This window comes from Ursus americanus, chromosome 1 (assembly GCF_024610735.1).
Source record: "Ursus americanus isolate L20-20 chromosome 1, mUrsAme1.1.p, whole genome shotgun sequence".
Classification (NCBI taxonomy): Eukaryota; Metazoa; Chordata; class Mammalia; order Carnivora; family Ursidae; genus Ursus; species Ursus americanus.
This window is the reverse complement of record NC_142127.1, coordinates 63,042,999-63,059,458: the sequence shown is the minus strand read 5'-3', so window position 1 is coordinate 63,059,458 and position 16,460 is coordinate 63,042,999. Positions and strand designations below refer to the sequence as shown.

General features: G+C 35.4%; 1 long non-coding RNA gene across 1 annotated transcript in view; it reads right to left on the bottom strand.

The window, feature by feature from the left end:
• LOC148110776 (uncharacterized) overlaps positions 1–12,637 on the bottom strand; it is a 497,911-nt gene extending 485,274 nt beyond the window's left edge. The window contains exon 1 of the long non-coding RNA XR_015724380.1: positions 12,517–12,637. This is a non-coding gene — a long non-coding RNA (uncharacterized LOC148110776). The remainder of the gene's footprint in view (positions 1–12,516) is intronic.
• Positions 12,638–16,460: the final 3,823 nt, after the last annotated feature.

Sequence of the window (16,460 nt, the reverse complement as noted above, 5' to 3'; positions counted from 1 at the left end):
TTGAAAAATTCTCTTATGATTTAAGTTTTACGTATGTTTACTTGGGTTTTTTTCCATTTCTTCTTCTGTTTCATTAAAAAGTACGTTATGTGCTTTGTTTATGCAGTAGTTTGGAATAGCAATTAGGAAACCATGATTTATATGCTTTGAAGTAAGTTTCTAAGAAAAGTTCACAGAACTGTAAAAATATTTGTCCTAAGAAGGCTTGTTTTACTAAGAATTTAGAAACTAAAATAGCCTGAGGAATGTAGGAAAACATGGACATTGCAAAAAGATAATTCAGTTCTTAAGAACGACATGAAATAAAGCTAAACCATTTTTAATCTCATTCCCTGAGTAAATTCCCTTTGACAATCTCCGTAAGAGCCTTTTATATTTGATAGGAATCTCTAGATTTGGCCAAAGAAAATGCATTTTAGATTATGCAATTTAAAAAAATATGATTGATTAATTTGTTTTTTTTAATCAAAATAATGAAAGTTTTAGCTAGTATAGAGGGAAAATGATTTCAAAGGAAATAAACCATTTGTGGGTGAATTTTAAGTATGTTTTAAATTAACTGCTCAACGTTGGACATATTTCTCTTATTTTATTCTGTTTAAGAATGTTTGCAATGATTTAAACATCTGTTCTTTGTTCTGAACAAATTTACACTAATTTACTCCCAAAATTATTTTTAGATATTCTTACTCTCATATATTCATGATCACCTTAATTGATCATGAATCAACTTAAATTTAAATCGATTAATTTAAATGTAATATATTTTGAAGACATGAAAACGATTTTAGGATTTTTTCACATGAAGTGACAATATATACAAGTTCGCACAGACCTATTTAAATTAAATATAAATACAAATTTAGACCAAAGTTAAATTTAGCAGATTTCAACCAATTTTATAGCACAAAATATGTTCCCAATTGAATTTATTAATACACCAAACAATTAGAGCTTGATAAAGTTTTGTGAAGTCCCTCTTTTCTTGTCAAGAGGCAATTCAAAGGTACAAACTTTCAGATTGACTTCATAGATATATCCTAAATTAATTCACTATAGGAGTTATTTTAGGAATCATCAATACAACTCTCTTCCAGTTTTAAGTTTTGTGATCCAAAATTCCAAATTAACATAGTTCTCCAATCAGAAATCTATACATTTTGGTTTCGGATATTAATATAGATGCCTTAGAATAACAAAAGTGATTAATTCTAGGTCCCTTTAAGGGGCCTGTGTTGTATAGTAATGGATTTAAAAGAGCAAAATTTTTTGTTTAGTTATTATTTTTTTATTTTAAAGATTGTATTTTTTTATTTGACAGAGAGAGAGACAGCCAGCAAGAGAGGAAACACAAGCAGGGGGAGTGGGAGAGGAAGAAGCAGGCTCCCAGCGGAGGAGCCTGATGTGGGGCTCGATCCCATAACGCTGGGATCACGCCCTGAGCCGAAGGCAGACGCTTAATGACTGAGCCACCCAGGCGCCCCTAGTTATTTTTTTCCAATTAGGTTTATAAGATACATGATTTTATTCTCCAAAGAATGAACCTAGTACAGTTGTCCTAGTAAAAGTTAAGATCTCAAGATTAAATGAATCCACGTGTTTAGAAAAGGCAACATAAAGGGATCTAAGTGGGTAGGAACTGGGCATGAAGAAAGCACTGTAATAGATGATAGATGTATGATAGAGCGTAACAGCCAAAGGCAACCATCACCAGACAATAGAAAGCAGATATGCATAAAATGTCTCAAAACCAGGAAACCTGATATATACTTGGCAAGTGCTCATTCTGTAGGCTATTCCAGTCTCAAGAACAGAGCCCTCCAGGGATCTCACTATGACCCAATTCAAATCATCAGTCTCACTGTAATCAATAAACGATGATAACAAGCTAGTACAAACACCCACAGATCTCCTCAGACTCATGGTCACAAAGCAACACCGTTAATCAATATGTTTCATATTGTGACCAGAGCAGTGTCATAAATGTGTATTTCTTATTTCAGCAGGAGAGCTAAGGCTAATCCCAGGCCTCCTTAAATTCTCCCAACACAGTCGACCTACCAACTGATAGTCAAGGCCTCCTTAGGACAAATGCTCAAAATTCTTAGCTTGTCAATAGTACTTGCCTTATAACATTATATAGTAAGAAATTATATAGATAATTAAAACTATTATTATGGGTATTTGTAATACCCAAATGTTTGGGTCTGGTATGGAATTAAACAGACAGCTACACCATCTAATAATAGCAGCATGAACTTTATCCTATTTTTGTACTAAATATAATTTTTCACCTCCCTAATCATAGAGCTTTCTCTACTTAATGTATACGTCTACTGAATGGTTAAGAAAACAGTCAATCTACCATTAATCAAGTCCAAGACTTCTTCAGGCCAATTGTCCCCCATAAGAATAATATCCTGAGGGGGTTTTAATTGTAAATCCAGATATTAGAAAAGATATTAGAAAAGACTCCCTCTATTCCACATAGCACACTTATGTTGGCTTTTATTTAAAGACAAATGAAAGAGATGGGGTACCTGACTGGCTCAACTGGTAAGCACCTGATGTTGAGGTCATGAGTTCAAATCCCACATTGGGCATAGGGCTTACTTAAAAATAAATGACAAATGAAAGAGAGAATACAGGCAAGCATGGGGTTCTAAGAAACATCCCATGAGCAAGCTTCCCAGGACTCCTTTATTTACACACCCTGACCTTGCTCTGTCTACAGCTTAGACCACCAAGATCTGTACAATCTTAGCTTGGGAGACCTCAAACAAGAAGTCCCAAGCATGGCTTTCATGCCTCTCTGGCTACATAATCTGCCAGACTGACTTAACTGGTTAGATTGGTTGCAAACCTTCAGTAAAGAAACTAAGTTTAGAGGATTTCTAGGAGAAGTTTAGAAATTTAAATAAATCATCATAAATCCTACTACCCTTACTTTAGCAAAGAATCAAAGATCAAACATCCAGGAATCCCCAAAATTAGTGTTTCCAATTCATCTGTAACCTATCTCACATATTTATGATAATCAATACCAGTATTATCATGTTTACAATACACATATTATAATAGTACAAATAGGTAGATAATAGGACATCAGAAATAGAGAACTCTTTTTAAAAGAAAATGTTTTGTTTTTTGTTTTTTAAGTAAGCTCTATCCCCAACATGGGGCTTGAACTCACGACCTTGAGATCAAGAGTTGTACATTCTACCATCTGAGCCAGTCAAGCGCCCCTAGAGAACTTTTATGATAGGTGACAAAAACCCAGCTTACAGAGACAAAGATGCTAAACAGTGTGTGTGTGGGGGGGGGATATTGCAAGGATTAAGTATAGGGGGGAAACACATTACAAAAGTCCCAGGGTGTTGGGTGGGTATGTGCTTTGGAGCAGGGAATAAGGGCAAACTATTCAGTTAGGGGCTAGGGAAGAGAAGAACCAAGTTCTTGATGTTAAGTTCCTTACCCAAATTTCCTTAAATTATTCCCCATTCAGAGTCTGTTTTCCCAAGAGCCAGAAGTACGAACAATTTTATAGGCAGGTGTTAACACAAGAGATTTCATGATACCACAAGAAGGTATAAAACATTCAAGTATATTTGTTGTAGTCAATGATATTTAAAGGTTTGGCACCATCTGAAGTATGGAAGTAGGAGGTCAGATAATCAGAGATAAAAATGCAGAGAGCTGATTGGTGACAGAAGTGTTATTCCCAGGCCAAATGGGCTTGCAAATACTCTTCTTCCCAAATAAACCCTGACATTGTGCCCCCACCCTGCAGGAATAGAGCTTGTTCAGGACCATATTTCACATATATGAGCACAGAACAAGTGCATCTAAAAATAGGGGTTTCCTAAAGAAAAAAAAAAAACCCAGAAGGGTTAATTTCTCAATGCCCAATATTAAGCCAGGATCACTACTCCAATGAAGACATGACTTATGAGGAGTAAGGGTGAGGATGTGGAGAAATAGGATGGAGATAGTCATCATACTCTCCAACATTTTCTACTTTGCAGCAGCAAGTTTTCTTTCCCATATGAAAAATGAGGTTTGGGGAATAAGCATTTCCTTCAACAGAGTCAATTCATCAGAACATAATGACAGTATTGCTAAATATTTCTTTGCAGAAAAAAAACTTTTTTGAGAAGTCTACTTCAACATTAGATTTTTAAACTAGATGTCTTACAATTTATTATTGAATTATTTCCAAGATTATTAAATGTATTTTCTCATCTAGAAAATACAGCTTATACAATTTTTGCATAACAAATATTCCATATTTAAATTAATGTGTTGTATATGTATATATGAAAAATGAAAATGAATTATAATATAAATTAAAATCAAGAAGAAAGAGGCATATTTTAAATAACTGGATAGACTTGTTTTCAATAACCTAACAGATTAGCAGTAAGCAAGAGTCAGAATTATACCTTACTTTGTTGTTCTTCATGTTCTGCTTCTGTAGTAAAGATCTATCCTAAAATTCTTCCCAGCTGCATCGGTTTCATCTGATCAAGTGATGTACACTTTATATAATGAGCTAGTTTTCCTTCTCCCATTTTTCAACTCAGATTACTAAAAACAGATTACTATAAACAACTCAGATCACTAAAAACTTATTGAGGCTAAACTATGTAATTTTATATATTTGGGCCCTCAAAGTAGAGTGGTTAAATGAATTGCTTAGGGGTGCCTGGGTGGCTCAGTCGGTTAGGCATCTGTCTTCTGCTCCGGTCATGATCCCAGGGTCCTGGGATCGAGTGCCATGTCAGGCTCCCTGCTTGGTGGGGAGTCTGTTTCTCCCTCTACCCCTCCCCCCTGCTTGTGCTTTCTCTCCCTTTCTCTCTCAAATAAATAAAGTCTTTTAAGGAAAAAAAAAATGAATTGCTTAGGTTTTTTGTTGTTGTTTTTCTTCCTCTTTTTTTTTTTTTACCTAGTGAATTAGTCATAAAATCATCAATAAAACCCAAATCTTCTGAATCACAGTTTATTATACACTGATGCCTTGCAACATAAATGGTGAATTTCCTGGCTTTTGAAAGGTATGCTTCATTAATGACAAAGATATCCTATATAGTATGCAAAAAAAAAGCTTGTAACATCATAAAAATGGCAAAACACAAATTTTGCTATATGAATAGTTTAGCTCAAGTATCAACTCTGCTTATCTACAAATCAAAGTTAAACACCATTTAAAATTAACACATACTTCAATAAATAAGTATACTATTGACTTGTTCTATTTTAGCTCTATATATGTTTTCCATATTGTTTCCATGTTACATTATACATTGCTACTTTATATAATCAATTCATTGCAAAGACAGAATTCTATATTTTTCCAAAATCTGGATAATCATATTTTTTAAAAAAAATTGCATCATTATGGTATATTTAGCTTATTATATCCCTTTAAGTCATCTAACATTTGCTTCAGTGAAGCCATCTATGTTTTGTCTATATCCTCTATTTATTAAAGATAAAATTTCTGTTGCTGAAACTCTCTGAAAGATCTCTATGAATTTCTGTATTAAAATATAACTAAACTTTATTCTTGAATATTAATTTTTCTCAGGGTTAGAATTCCTTCTGCCTTCCATCAGGAAGCGATACAAATTACAAGAACATGATTTATACTTAAAATGTATTAATTAGTTTTTTATCATGTGAACTGTTCAGATGATAATACCAGTGACACCTTATAAGACAAATTATTAAATTGTAGGTCTGTAGAAGTCCAGTAAGGAATATGTCTTTATATGTGACCCCTAAGTTAACAATAATGTTTTATCCTAATGCATTTATTTGATACATTTTCATTTGCTCTTATCTAAACAAGTTGTTAAAATTTGTTATTTATGCTTTCAACAAAGCCTCATTTTGGAAAATATTGATTAAATATATTATATTTGTAATATAAATTTATGTTATAAATATAATAGGAATGATTAATTTAAGCCAGATTTTGTCTATGAATCATGCCACATTTGTGTATGAAGTAGGGAGATCAAAATGGGCCCTATCAAGAAGCAATTTGCTTCTTAATCATGAATAAACTTAATTTTAATAAAAATCATGAATAAACTTAATCATGAATCATGGTAAACTGAATTCAGACATTAGATGTGAATTTGAGATCAATGACTGGCAAGCATCTTAATCCAGAATGATATGGTTATTAAGATTCTGAAGGACAACTGTATAACTTACAATGTATTAGTAATGAATTACCTTCAGGAAAGTTAGAAATGAGAAACAAAGCCAGATTTATGATGCAGTTAATATGAGTAATTCCATCATTGTTTTTTCTAATATAAGAGGCATTTGTCAAAATTATTTAAGGTATTTTATTAGCTTAAGAATAGATTGCCAGTTAAAATAGGATGTTTGGAAATAATATGCATTCACAAGAAGGGAAAAATTTAAAAAATCTTAAAATGTTATCTCTAAATATTCCAAAGTTTGCCATCAGGCAACAAACAACTGAATCACTATTTGACACTCCCATTGTTACTTCTGGATAGATTGCTAGAATATTGAATTGAATTAGTTGTGCCTTTTTTCCTTTCCTTTTATTTAATTTTTTAAAGTAGGCTCCATGCCCAGTGTGGAGCCCAACACAGGGCTTCAGCTCACGACCCTGAGATCATAACCTGAGCTGAGATCAAAAGTTGGATGCTTAACTGAGTTGCCAGCTGCCCTTGAATTGATTTAGTTCTTGTTATTAATAGTAGAATAAGAAAGAGGCCAAAATATGTACATTGAGGAGAGGCAAGTCCAAGTTATATAACTTTTGCCCATAATACTAAAGTTTAGAGACAAAAAATAGATCAAGTTTTCCTTTTAGGAATACACCAGCTCCAGCTTTTTCCTTGAAACTATTGCTGGATCACTGGAAAAAGAGCAGAACCTAAAGCTTAAGACATAAAATGATTCCCAAGTGTTCAAGTAAATGGTTTATAGTGCCCAGCACAGTTCTACCCACATCTGATAGAATTCTCCTTATCCAAGAATGAGTAAGAAAAAAAAATATTGAACTAATGGTGAAGTCAAGGAATATGCCATAGGATATGAACAAAAGAAAAAACAAAAAATATGAGCATCAAATACAAAAAGTAAATAAATATCTATGAATTTTGGAAAAGTATTACTGCATAAATCAAAGTAAATCTTGTCTTTGAGAATATTTGTGTCAGTGTTACTTTGAAAAATGGAAGCAATTGGGGTGCTTGGGTAGCTCAGTCATTAAGCGTCTGCCTTTGGCTCAGGGTGTGATCCCAGCGTTCTGGGATCGAGCCCCACATCAGGCTCCTCCGCTGGGAGCCTGCTTCTTCCTCTCCCACTCCCCCTGCCTGTGTTCCCTCTCTCGCTGGCTGTCTCTCTCTCTGTCAAACAAATAAATAAAATCTTCAAAAAAATAAAAAATAAAAATGGAAGCAATTAAGATGCCCCCAAATACAGAAATATTAAATAAACTTAGATGTTCCTACAGTGAAATACAATAGAACATTTAAAATTGATGGGGGAAATGACCACAAGTGGTGTTTAAAAAGATAGCGTGTATAAAATATTCATTTAGTGTACATATAAACATATCTATTGAAAGATAAAACAAGATGATAACAGCTATTCTCCCTGGATGAGCATTTGTGAGTAATTTTTTACATACTTTTCATAGACTTTCTGTATTTTTTTTAAAGATTTATTTATTTATTTGAGAGAAAGCGAGTGAGCATGAGTGGGAGGGGCAGAGGGAGAGAGATTCTTAAGCAGAGTCCATGCTAAGCGCAGAACCTGACGCGGGACTCATTCTCATGGGCCTGAGATCACGACCTGAGCTGAAACCAAGAGTTGGAAGCTTAAGCAACTGTGCCACCCAGGTGCCCCTGACTTTCTGTATTTTTAAGCTTCCTTTACAATGACTAAATTTTGTAATAAAAAATAAATATTTTAAAAAATATTTTAATGGAAATAATGGAGCAAAAAAGCATAAAAAAGTAGCCCATGGTGGGAATAATAATTCACTATTAAAAGTTAACAATAAAGAAGTCTCCTTAACTCATTTCTACAAATAGGACAGAAGAAAATGAGTATTACGTTACTCAGCAAATTGAGAGAACAAGAGTCCTAGGGCACAATTATAAAACAATATAAAACAATCTTTGTTTTTTTTCTTAAGACTGCCCCTGAAAACTCACTACATGAGACCTTTTCATCTCTGTCCAGAATTAAATCTGGGCAGCCCCATTGCTAGTCACTCTTTGTTAACAAAACCACCCTGACTGTTTTAGTGCTGAAACAGCCTCAGTCTATAATTAATGTACACAAACAGGTGTAATAAAACTCTCAAATTCAAAGCTAAAAATCTTCCATATCCTAAGCAGACCAGCTTCTCCTACCCCATCTGACAACTCCAGGGTTGGAGAGATATGTGGGAGAAGATGTAAATGATAATGGGGTCTTTCTTAAATGAAATTCTCTAATCTATTAGTTCCACTGTAAAGGAAATTTAAGACCTACCTGTATACTTATGACTTCCCCTGTCAGCTTCTGGTCCAAATAAACTCTCTTAATTGGGCCCTTCTCGTTCTCATTTTCTCTCTTTCTCTAATAGTCCATGATAGACCCAGCCATTTGACCAGTCATTAGTGGGATTTCTTTTCCCAAATTACCCCAGACTGCTACTTTGCTGTCACAAACTCTTGTTTTTCCTAGGAAGGAAATAGGAGTTCATTTGTCCCCTAAACTTCTAAACTTCAGCAATCTATCAAATTCTCCAAGTAGTCTTATTTAAGTCTTTATTATGTCTGAGGTAAAGGGAAGGCATGATCTCCTCATAACAAATTTACAACTTTACCTTGAAAATCCTTTCAACTTTGCTTTTATAACCTCAAGTGGCCAAGGGACCAAGGGCTGCAAACACAATTTTTGAAACTCTTGCAAATCCTGATACGTAGACAAGTACTTCATTTTACTATTTCTGCCTGAACAAGGAGATGGAATGATTGATTGGTCCTTTGACTTCGGTAGAAATTCCCTCCCCCTCCTGCCAAAAACATATCTTGTATACGGACCTGGTTTATGCCTACTACAGAATAGCTCAGCACCACCTGCCTTTAGGGCTTCTTCTCATTGACCTATTTCCCAGCCAGTAGCCTCACATGGCAGTTCTCATAGTTCACACAGTCATAAAGATACAGTCTTATTAACACATAACATTGGCTCAGCCTGTGCTGGGGTGAGAAACAGTTTCCCAGGACCTCCGTTAAAAGCATCACTGAGCGAGTCCAGAAACTCCATCAAGGAAACAAAACCAATGGAGGCTTGTCTTCCTCCAGATGCTGTCAAGGAGATAGAAAGCACAACTCAGAAGTGTGGAGCACATAACACTAGAGGATGACTTTATCTCAGGGGAGACAGGAAATAGTGCTAGTCAGTGAACAGTGGTTTTAGAGTGCCTCTCTGGAGGTATTCTTCATGACTGAGCCAACATCTGAGTTTTCTTGGGAGTTGGAAATGCTTGTGCTTATTTTCCTCCTTCTCTACCTCATTTCCTTTTCTCCTAAATTTTCTTCATTTGAATAACATTCACCAATAAAACATTAGCATGAAAGTTTGCTCAGGCCCTGTTTTCTAGGTAGCTTAGGCTAATGTACCCTAAGAGAAAAGTAATTTACTGAAAAGAATTTAAGAACTTATTGTGAAAGGAACATGATTTGCAGATGGTCAAGAAATTACAAATGCCTATGACATCATGTAACAGCTATTTACATCCTCTAGAAGTACCATTTGAGAAACACTTCACTTAACTTTGGACCAATTTATTTCAAATCTAAAGACTTAGGATTCCTCACTTTTATAGTAGATCTATTACATCCAGAGATACCGTAAATCCACTCATTTGACTTTTGAAAATTCCAAGAGGTCATGATTCTGACTCTGAAGATATTAAGTGGCAATAAAATGAACAGCTCTTTGCATGAAGATATGTGTGCAGCAAGAATTGACCACGATGACTTCCATTTATTATGACCTCATATCATGAGAGCACTGAGCCAGTAACAGCTCAGTCAGAAAGAAGAGCTGACCCAGAGGAAGCAAGGCACTAACCCTGGCATCCAAATTGTTTTGTACCGAAACACCATCTCAGCTGTAGCTGGCACATTGACTCTACTTGCTGACACAAACCGAAAACTGCCACTTGGCATTATCTATCAAAGTCTAGAAGGATAAAGGTTCAACATAGAATGCAATATAATCAGGGTCAGCCTGTAGTTATGAAGACAATTTTCAGAATTCTCATTGGTGCTGAAATTACAGTCCCTATAGTCATGCAACAACCACACTCTGAGAACTTACAGTAAATATTAAAATAATTTCTCTGCATTAACATCAGTTTAATGAACTTAAAATTTGGGAGCAACATCTAACTACTAATTATCCTTCAATTGGTGTAAAAAGAAAGTCATAATTATAAATATGTCATAAGCACAATAATAATACCCCAAATGTAAGGGCATCTGGGTGGCTCAGTTGGTTAAGCACCTGACTCTCGATCTCAGCTCAGGTCATGATCTCAGGGTCCTGGGAACGAGCCAGTCAGACTCCCAGCTCAGTGGGGAGTCTGCTTGAAAATCTCTCCCCCTTGTTCTGCCCCTCTCCCACACTTGCGTACACATTCTCTCTCAAATAAATAAATAAATCTTATTAAAAAATAATACCCTAAAGGTAATGTTCTATTTTTGTCACTAAATAATCAAAATAATTTGTAGTCGCCGTAGGAAAAGGTAATGTTTGTTTAGTGCTTCTGCTGTGTCAGGCCCTATTCTGAGTGCTTTATGTATTAAATTTCCTTTATTCCCATGTGGTAGCAGCCTTCAAGATGGTCATCAGTGATGCCCATATCCCTGGTATTCATACCTTTGTTCAGTGCCCTCCCACATTGCACTGGGTTTGTTCTATTTCACCAATAGCATGCAGAGAAAATGATGGTATGCCATTTATATGATTAGATTATTAAAAGGCAAAGTTTCCATTCTGGGTGCTCTCTCTTTCTCTCTCTTACCACTCCCTATGAGTAAGCAAGTTTCAGTGTTGTGAGTGCTCCTATGGAAAGGCTTTATGGAAAAGAACTAAGACCTCCAGTCAAAGCCAGAGAGGCGGGGACCTGTCAACAATCATGTGAGTTATATTGGAAGTGGTCCTCCAGCCCTGCTCGATCCATGAGATCATTGTAACCCTGACTGTAGCTTTTGGAGTGACCCTGAGCTAGGGGACCCAGCTAAGCCTCTCCTGAACCCCTAACCCTTAGCAGCTGTGCAAGATAATATGTTTTTGTATAAAAGCTGCTGGATTTTAGAGTAATTTGTTAAGCAATAATAGATAATACATCCACAACAACTCTGAAAGGCAGGTGCTATTATATCTTCACATCACTTGTTGAAAGGAGTTTTCTTTTTTCCATTAAACTTTCTTAGCACCTTCATTGTTTATCCACTGATAATATACATATGTGTCTGTTTCTAGAGTCTCTATTCTCTTCCTTTCATTTATCCTTGCCAGTACCTAGCAGTCTTGATTACTGTAACTTTTAGTAAGTCTTATATGTTGTAGAGTAAGATCTCCAGCCTTGTTATTTTTCAAAGCTGTTTTGGCTATTCTAGGTTCTTCGCTTTTCCATAAAAATCTTAAAATTCGTTTATAAATCTGTATACAGAAGCCTGATGGAATTTTTTGTGGAATTGCATTGAGTCTATACATCAATTTGGGAAGAATTAAGATCTTAATAATATTGAGACTTCTTCTAATCCATGAACTCGAAGTATCTGTCCATTTACTTAGGTCTTTAAAATTTCTCTCAGCATCATTTTGTTGTTTCCAGTTGCACATCTTCTATTAGGTTTATTCTATGTAATTTTTGTTTTTGAGCATGTTCCTCACTAAGGTACTCAGTCTTCATTACTGTTCTTACATGCTATGTCTTCCACTGCCTCCCTATTTATCATATTGTTAACCATTATCTAAAAGTAACATTTTTTAAATGATTTATTTATTTATTTGAGAGAGAGAGAGCGTGTGCATGCAAGTGAGCAGGGGAGGGGCAGAGGGAGAGGGAGACAAGCTGAGTAGGGAGCCCAGCATGGGGCTGCCTCCCAGCCTCCTGAGATCATGACCTGAGCCAAAATTCAGAGTCAAATGTTTAACAGACTGAGCCACCCAGGAGCACTTTAAAAGCAACAGTTTTAAGAGAAATTTATAATGTTCATAGTCACCAAGTATCACTAATGAACTACATAGCTCCTCATATTTTAGTCAGTAGAACTAGAGAGCCATAAAACTAAACCATACCACACAATCTCTTAAAAACTGATGTCTTAATTTTCTCTAACATTTCTTTAGGCTGTTTCTAGGAATACTTTTGATTATGATGCATCTAAAAATATAATATATTCCATAATCCTACTTCTTTAAAAATATTGTGATATTTAAGAAGTATTTACTTACTCATCATGCATAAATTTAGAATGCTTTCCAGATCCAGATATTCCTGTTGGTCATTAATTAGGAGATGTAGAACTCATTAATTTGTGGAAAGATATTTTCAAATACATTCTTCTATCAGATGAATGCTAAAGGACACAAAAAGAATGACCATCAAGACGAAAAGTAGGAAATGGCAAAATGGCCAATGGTTACAGACCAATAGCCAACACACTGATGGACGGACAATTCAGACTAGTGCACAGCATTGCCACAGCCAGGATCGCTGCGCCAGCAGCAGCCGACAAGGAAATGAAACAGTTTCAGATATAAAGGCTCAATGATCAAAATCAATGTTTCTCTTTGATCTGTGAAAGTCCTAATAACTACCTTCTAAAGGACATGTGAAAAGAGTTTATCTTTGTGACCCTCACTCCTAAATGCTTTTTTTCATTATGCTTATACTCAACAGCTCCCAGGTTCTTCTTTCAAAATCCATATGAATAGTCAACCCACAACACAGATAGGTCTTATGGACCCCAGGTATCTGCGTACTTTAACAAAGGCCTTCAAATTCCAGACACTAGCAAAAGGATATTACATTTGTTATTTCATTTTGTTTAACCCGCACAGAACCCTGTATTGGGACCTCCATTCTGAAAGAGGGAAAATGAGAGTCAGAAAAGTAATTAATAAGGAAACCCATCTAGCTATTGTGCTTATAACCACCATGCTCAACTGAGTCCTTTAGTCAATAGTGGTTTATGTAAAGTCAACTAATGATCTCCATCACTGTCATTTCAGAATCGGAAAAACAGTGCCATTGGGAGGCCTTGCAGCATGAATGACAGAATTCCCACAGGAAGCAGACTATCATGCCTCAATGGCAGAAGTCTCTCAGGAAGTGGGCCACTCACTATACCTATTCTAACATGTTCATGCTATGTTCATATCACTTGCTCTTCCAAACCTGCCTTCCTGGAACCATGAGTGTTTAACTCCAATATAACTAAGCACAGAGGGACAGGTGCCCACTCTTCTCCCTCCCTGCCTTGGAGATTCTGTGGCAACTTTGTGAGAGTCTATTTTGCTTTAAAATGGGGAAACTATAGTTTACTTTATATTGTAAAACCTCTGCTCTGTATATTTGCTCCAGGAAGAGATGCAAAAATATCACAGTTGAGGGAGGCGGGGGGTGCCTGGGTGGCTCCGTCTGTTAAGTGTCTGTCTTTGGCTCAGGTCATGATCTCAGGGTCGTGGGATTGAGCCCCATGCCAGGCTCCCTGCTCAGCGGGGATCCTGCTTCTCCCTCTCCCTCTGCCTACCGCTCCCCCTGCTTGTGTGCTCTCTCTCTATGTCAAATAAATATATAAAATCTTAAAAAAATATATCACATTTGTACCATCAGGTTTTAAGGAGAGAGTCAAATACATCACCAGCAGTATGCAAAAGTGTGTATTGTTAGCAAACAGATGGCCTTAATTGGGTTTACTCTGATTTAAAAAGAAGTCCATTTCTGCCCATTTTACTCCTCAGTTTAACTTTTAATTTCACACTTTATTGCTTTTATTTTTGGTGTTCTTATCACTTGGACTGTTCCATTATCTTTGTTATGCTTGGTTAACAGCTATTTACTTTGGCAAGGCAGTCTTTGCTTCAAGCAGCTATCCTTTCTGATTTAGTCAACATAGTCTACTTCACTTAATATTCCAATAAAGAGTAATATGGGGACCTAGAAAGAAAAGAATCCATACATCAAAAATTGGCCCTTATAATAAATGATTATGATCTTGAACACAGAACAGTGTAGGCCTCCTCAAACATTTTTAATGGCAAAGTGAACTCTTCATTAGATAACAGAATATATCAATATATGATGGAATATTAGTCATTGATTAAGCAATAATCAATAAATACCTAAACTAAAAAAAGAAAAAAGAAAAATTGTGTAGCCAATTACTTCTTCAACTTGTTAAAGTTTTGCTTTTATTAAATTTCCATGTGTTGTAGTCCCCTGACCACATCATAAATTTTTTAGCAGGGGCTCCCAAATCACAAATATTACAATATAGAAATTTTAATTTTGTCTCAGCAATTTTTGTACAATATGGCATTCCCAGAGGTTGTCACTATAGAAATACATTATTCGATAGTATGTGTTTTCAACTGAACTTCAAAGACAATAATTTCACTGTTCGGACAAAAAAAGACTCTCTCCCTCAAACAATACATTTTTCTTTTTATTCTGGTGCATACAGTCAGAGTTGTGAGGCCATATTTCCGAGTATCCTGAAAACCTGTCCCTAGGTTACAAATTCAGGCTAGCTTTGGTCATTTTGGAGATTGTCTGCTGAGAATAACAACTCATATTCCTTGAGTTTGCCCAGCAATTCAAGGAAAAAGTAAATTAAATGGGAAATATAAAAATAACTTATCGTCTTCTTTGGTGTTTCTAAGAGCATCCAAAAGTTCTAGAGGTTGAAGAGGGATAAAATATTACCATATAAAAGTAATTAGAAAGTTATGGAAATTGTTTATGATTTTTATATTTGTGGGGAATAATGACAAAATAATGACAAAACAACAAACTAAATGCTCACTGTGTGCCATACTGCGTGCTGGGTGATTATGTAAAATGCTGAGGAAGCAATTAGGAGAGAAAACAGTCTCTAGACTCCATGACATCACATCCTTACAAATCCCTAAAAGTAGTCTCATCAGATGAACTCAGGTATAAAAAGTCACAGAGCAACCAAATAATTCATCAACTTATCTACATAGTCTTAAAGTTCACTTTTTCCCGAGTAAGATGTGTTGTTAGCTGTTTCAAAACACCTGCTAATACTGAAAATCAAGATTTTTGCCATTTTAAAGTAAAGATAATTCCCAAAGAGACATGGAAGTAATTTCCTAAATTACACTTTTATGTGTTTGGAAAGAAAGAAAAAATGTCCTAAATTAGGAATACCCGACAAAGAAGAAGAAAAATGGAAGTAATAAACATTTGGTATTAACATAAGAGGTACTCTTGACTCTTTCATTCTGACAAATACTTCATTGACCGGTATTATTACCCTCCTAACAGTCATTATTCTTACTGATATGATACTGCATTTGTGTTTACCACAATTCAAAACCAGGAGATAATTCACCTAATCTGGGAATTTGCATCAAGAAGCTACAGAGTTCTGACTGATAAAAGAGTTCTTACTCTCAGATTAAATGCTGCGGATATTACATGAAACCTTTCAGCTTCTGACTGCTGTCGCTAATAACATTCAGAAACTTCAGCTCTCACTTTGGTATAACAATTACTCATAAAATACACCTAGTCGTTTTTTTAAATCCTTTTTTTGAGATATCGATAGCTTACTAGCTAGCAAGATATAAATATACCAGGTTTCTTTCAGACAATTAAAGTATTAAATTGGTTGTCTGTCTGTGTAAATAGCCTTTGTTTTATTTAACCTTTTTTGTCACCCTAAAGTTGTCTGTACTATTAAAGAATTAAACCCTGAATCATATAACTTGCAGGGACCATTTGGCCAGAATTTACTGACTAGATGAAAAAAAAAAATCTCTAACACAATTTATAATTTAGTCCTCTCAGTTCCTACCTGTGATTTCCAGAAAACAACTTAATCTTCTCTTTTATAATGTTCCATTCAGGCTATATTTAGCCTCTGAGAGTTACAAGATTTTCTTTATTTTCTTTCTACTACACCATTTATGTACTGAGAATGCTTAATTCTGACACAAGTTCCATAGAAGAAAGAGTTCTTCGAGGATCTGTGACAAACAGAGGTATAGAGTTCATCCATAAATCTAAGTGCTGTCGTCCATGCAGGACACCAGAGCAACTGGGGAGACCGGGAATATAATATAGACAAAAAGATGTGTCTTGAAGTAGTACATACTATGGTTCACAAATCCTTATCTAAGAAATTACTAAAAACAAAATATTATTT